This window comes from Oxyura jamaicensis, chromosome 1 (assembly GCF_011077185.1).
Source record: "Oxyura jamaicensis isolate SHBP4307 breed ruddy duck chromosome 1, BPBGC_Ojam_1.0, whole genome shotgun sequence".
In the NCBI taxonomy this organism is placed as follows: domain Eukaryota; kingdom Metazoa; phylum Chordata; class Aves; order Anseriformes; family Anatidae; genus Oxyura; species Oxyura jamaicensis.
The window spans coordinates 165211080-165216934 of record NC_048893.1 but is presented as its reverse complement, the minus strand read 5'-3'; positions in this window follow the sequence as shown (position 1 = coordinate 165216934).

Below are 5855 nucleotides of genomic sequence, written 5' to 3'. Positions count from 1 at the left end.
ATCTATAAATAAGTTAAAATTGCTGTTCAGCTTGTGTAACTCATAAAATTGATTAATAGTTTCCATTTTATCAACATAGAATTTTTCCATACGCAGTAGAGCACTGAAGCATGTACCTTCAGCTGATTGCAAGAAATCCTACCTCGGAAGTGGGATGCATGCTACAATATTCACATGTGCCATGTTTTCTACAATAACATGGTGTTTAGACTCTCCTGCAAAGGTTTGATGATATTAATCCATATAACAGATGTAAGCAAGATCAGATACATTTCTACTTCATATTTCAGGGAATACGAAGAAATGTTTTGCCAGGAGGCCAATATTTAAAATCAATACTTATTCCTTAGGACAATAAATTATATTATTCACCTTAGTAAAGGTCAATATTCCCTCAGTTGAATGATAAGATAAAGGGGTCTGGTCTAACTTTAGCCTATGCTATACCAGATCTGGATATACTTAATTCTACTAATGTTTCATAGAAAGTATTTGTAGTACTTTTGGATAGCTTGATACTCTTGTGATCAGTTATGACATAAAGACATTATGATAAACTATAGCCTTTTACATGTCTCATTTTGTATACATTATGGTGAAATGTTAAATTAGCATATAAGTATATATAAATAAATTTAATCTCATTTTAGGGAATTGATGCATAGAACTTAAGGTTAAAATTTGTATTAACATTCTCAATTACAGAATTACAGTATAATCTCACTTCATACATGCATAAATGCATAGAAATACTAATCCAAGGAATAATTCTAACTTTTCTTAATCATAGAATCACGAAGTCACAGAATAATTTAGGTTGGAAGAGACCTCCAACATCACTGAGTCCAACCTCTGATCTAACACTAACAAGTCCTCCACTAAACCATATTGCTAAGCTCTACATCTAAATGTCTTTTAAAGATCTCCAGGGATGGTGACTCAACCACTTCCCTGGGCAGCCTATTCCAATGCCTAACAACCCTTTCAATGAAGAAGTTCTTCCTAATATCCAACCTAAACCTCCCCTGGAGCATCTTTAGCTCATTCTCCCTTATCTTAGCACCAGGTAAGTGGGAGAATAGACCAACCCCCACCTCGCTACAGCCTCCTTTAAGGTACCTGTAGAGTGCAATAAGGTCACCCCTGAGCCTCCTCTTCTCCAGGCTGAACAATCCCAGTTCCCTGAGCCGCTCCTTGTAAACCCTGTTCTCCAGACCCCTCACCAGCCTCATTGACCTTCTCTGGACTCGCTCGAGCACCTCCATGTCCTTCTTGTAGTAAGGGGCGCAAAACTGAACACAGTACTCGAGGTGTGGTCTCACCAGAGCTGAGTACAGGGGACAATCACTTCCTTTGTTATGCTGGCCACACTGTTTCTGATACAATCTAGGATGCTGTTGGCCTTCTTGGCCACCTGAGCACACTGCTGGCTCATATTCAGATGACTATTAACCAATACTCCCATGTCCTTCTCTACCAGGAAGCTTTCCAGCCACTACCAGCCTGTAGTGCTGCTTGAGGTTGTTGTGCCCCAAGTGCAGGACCTGGCACTTGACCTTGTCGAACCTCATACAGTTGGTCTCAGCCCATCAGTCCAGGCTATCCAGATCCTCCTGAAGAGCCTTCCTACCTTTGAGCAGATCAACACATGCATCTAATTTAGTGTCTGCAAACTTACTGAGGGTGCACTTGATCCCCTCACCCAGATCACTTAAAAAGATGTTGAAGAGAACTGGCCATAATTCTAGAGTACAACATAGAGACAGAGTACTTCAGTAGTCTGTACAACTAAAGTTGGAGCATGAAAAACCTATGAAAAAAGGAAATAAGCAGATGTAGAACTTTGTTAGAACTGATCATGAGTGTATTACAAATAATTAAAAAAAAAATATGCTTGAGAATGCTACTTGTGTCCAAAGAATCCATTCCTCCAGAAATGAGAAAGCTATATAATCTTTCTCTACTTTAGAAATTTTCCTAAACTGTGTGCTCTGGATAATTTTATTTCCAGTATGTTTATTCCTGTTTATTCAATGAGAAGACACCAAAAATCATCCCTGTTGTTCAGTTGGACGAAAGTGAGAAGAAGGAGCAATATTTGCATGTAACATAAGTAACCTAAACTTCTTGCCTATAAAGTATTTTAAATAATCGTATATATATATATAAACAGTTATTTAGATTCTTGTCTTATTAGACAAGAAAATAAAATAAGAAAATAATCCCACAGTAAAACACCAAATTGTTCTTTAGCAAAAAGAATCAAAATGTATTGTTCTTAGATAGCATCAGGTAATCACTAACTATAATCCATTATATTACCCCTTTGATCCATTATAAGTTTCTCTTTTAATTAAACAAGTTTCTCAAATAACTTGAAAATTAATAAATGAGTATTTCACTACTGTTTTGCACCTACAATCTTTCCAATCAAAGCTTATTTCAAAAAGATAAACACTTCCTAAAAAGAACTGCATCCTAATAGTGGAATATGTCTGATGTATCACATTTTGTATAGCAATTTCAGTAGAAAAAAATAGGATTGGGAACCCAGGTAGCAAATTAGATTGATGTGTTGTCCTCGACATAATGGCATTTTCATTTCTGAGGCCTACCAAGTCCAAAACAAAACGATTTTTTATACTTGTTCAAAATCTCAAGAGAAATGAGTTCAGGTGATCTCAGCCCAGTTTTTCATGTGCAAGAGGACACATCAAAATGCTGTCTTGTGTTGATAGTAATTCATCACTCTCATCTGTGAAAAGCCACGGGATTATGAGTATGAGGAAGAAAAAAAGTACTGCTCACCATATTTTTTCCAAAAACTGTATCTCTCTGGCTCATTTTGTATGAATATTTGAGCAGATATGTCAAAGAAGGGAATGAAACTCATGTCTTCATGATTATCAGGGACTGCTTATATAATTCACCTTTCCTATTTTTTGACTCTGATTGAATCTTGATATAATGAACAGAACGTCAAAGTATGGAAAGAAAAACAATGGAAACTCTAACTTAAAGAAGATCAGGTAGTGAAAAATATAAGTCACTGAAGAACACTGATGAGATGTTAAAAATGTAATCAAGCACCATATCACTGTGTTATGTTTAATTTTTTCAATCTCCTAAAATGTCCTTGGGAAACTTAGAGCTCCTGAAAATGTTGCATCTTCAATAAGTCTTTTCCCTGAGGTTTAACAAAGGAGACAGAAGAGATATTACTGATGTGATTATGTTAGGTTAAAAGACTTCTCGGAGGAATATTTATATTAAGCACACTGTTCAGTTTTTAACAAAGTTGGAGACACACTGTTGAAAATGCTGCTATGTCACATCACAATGTGCAAAATTGTTGTTAGTAGTTGTTTTTGTCCTCTGTTCTTTTAGTCCTTCAACACATAGCTTGTTCCATATAACTCCGGTGAGGAGAGGGAGTTTCATCATCATGACAGGAAAAAAGAAGGACCTGTGAAGTTCATTTTCCTCTAAAGCTCTGGTAGACTAGGACAGAACACAATCTAACTTACTAAAAAAAATGCATCTGGATGATGACAGCAGATTACTGAAAACAAGTTTAACTAGTTGGTCATTGTTTGTGTATTTTGTTTACATAGCAAGGGTTTGGTAGCAGGGGTAGCCTCCATGAACAGAGCTCTGCAGCTGCCCCTTGTTAGTTTAGAGCCAGCTCCAGCCTCTGTGAGGTTGAGCCTCTGTGAGAGCAGATTTAAGAAAGGGAAAAACTGCTGAGCAACAGCAGCTGGGAGAGAGGAGTGAGAAACACTGCCTTTTTTTTTTTTTTTTTTTTTTTTTTTTGAGGGGGGTGGCGGTTGTAATACGGGAGACAAGCATAGACACTAATGAGATAGAGTTAAGAATAAGAGGAGGTATAAGACAGTGAAGGAAGGAAACTCTTTTATTAAAGAACACGTTTCATTCCACTGGCAACATCATAATTAGTGTAGATGGTACAACAATTAGTCCCCAGTAACTAATATTGAAATAGATGGTTTCAATTACCCTATTCATTACTATATATTTTGGAGACAATGAGCTCATGTTAGATAGGAAACAAATTCACTAGTTAAATCTGCAAGTAGGACTGGTAAGAAAGTAGCTACCATTCACACAGCCATAATCTGGAGAACCTGGATCATTTGACCCTTATTATCTAATATGTACAAAAGGAAAGAATATAAAGACTACTACAGTTTATACAGTGGTAACGAGATCCAGTCAAAGGATCCATTTATTTTTATAATTCAGTAATTTATTTTTTTTAGGTTCCTATATTCAACTTTAATAGATTTTTTTATTATTATTATTTTTTTTTTTCCCCCTAGTGGAAAATAATTATTCTAGTATAGAGATTTTAAATATATCTAGTGGTATTGCACTCATCATTTTAACTACTGTTAATATTATTATTAAAATTAAAATAATTAAATATTAGCTGTATTAAGCAATATGATTTGTACTGAAAATAACTATTTTAGGTCCATTTTAGGACCGACAATCTTCAAAGTTTTCATAAATTATTTGGATGAAGGACTTGAAAGTTTTTGAGCAAGTTCATGGACAACGCCAAATTGGGTAGAGCTGTTGACACAGTTGAAGGTGGTGAGGCCTTGCAGAGAGATCTGGACAAATAACCAACTAAATGAAGTTTAACAAGAACAAGTGCCAGATTCTGCACCTAGGAAAGGGCAACCTTAGTTATATGTACAGACTGGGGTATGAGATCCTAGAGATCAGCCCTGCAGAAAGGGATCTGGGAATTTTGATTGACAGCAAGCAGAATATGAGCCAGCAGTGTGCCCTGGTAGCCAGGAGGGCCAACTCTCATGGGGTGCATCAAGCACAACATTGCTACTCAATCAAGAGAAGTGATACTCCCACTCTACTCTGAGCTGGTGCAGCCTCACCTCAAGTACTGTGTGCAGTTTGGGGCTCCACGGTATAAGAAAGGTATAAAACTGTTAGAGAGTGCCCAAAGGAGGGCAATAAAGATGAGGGGAAGACATGAGAGGAATGACTGAAGTCACTTGGATTGTTCAACCTGGAGAAGAGAAGACTGGAACAGGTTCTCCAGGGACCTGGTCATGGCATCAAGCTTGTTGGAGTTCAAGAAGCATTTTCACAATGCTCTCAGACACATGGTCTGATTTTTTTGTGTGGTCCTTTGGGGACCCAGGAGCTGGACTCAGTGATCCTTGGGGATCCTTTCCCACTCGGCTATTCTACGGTTTTATATGGTTCTGTGATTAACCTTCAGTCTTCTCCCTCCCCACTGATAGCCACTTGTAATATTTGTTGTTGTTGTTGTTGTTGTTGTTGTAGTTGTTGTTGTTTTCTGTGCTCTGGTTCACTTTGCAGCCCATAGAGAGCACACTACTATAGCACTGTAACTGAAACAGCAGAGAACAGCACCACTTTTTGTAAAAATTAATAGTCAGGAGTGGGAGGGTAAAGAATGGTAATTAAGTTGGCTTTGTTGTTGAAATCTGAGTGCTTGTATAACACACCCAAAAATCTGTAAGAAAACGAATAAGAATCTTATTACTTGCATTCATTAAAGAAGACACCTAGGGTCCTTTGTTGTACTAGTTTCTAATCAAAGTGTAATTTCTCAAAAAAAAAATAAAAAGTGAATATTTTATTCACATAAAGAATATAAAACAACTTGCTACAGAAAAATATTGAAATGAAGTTAATAATACAACAATGATGTGATGTTCCCTTCCCTTCCCTTCCCTTCCCTTCCCTTCCCTTCCCTTCCCTTCCCTTCCCTTCCCTTCCCTTCCCTTCCCGTCCCTTCCCTTCCCTTCCCTTCCCTTCCCTTCCCTTCCCTTCCCTTC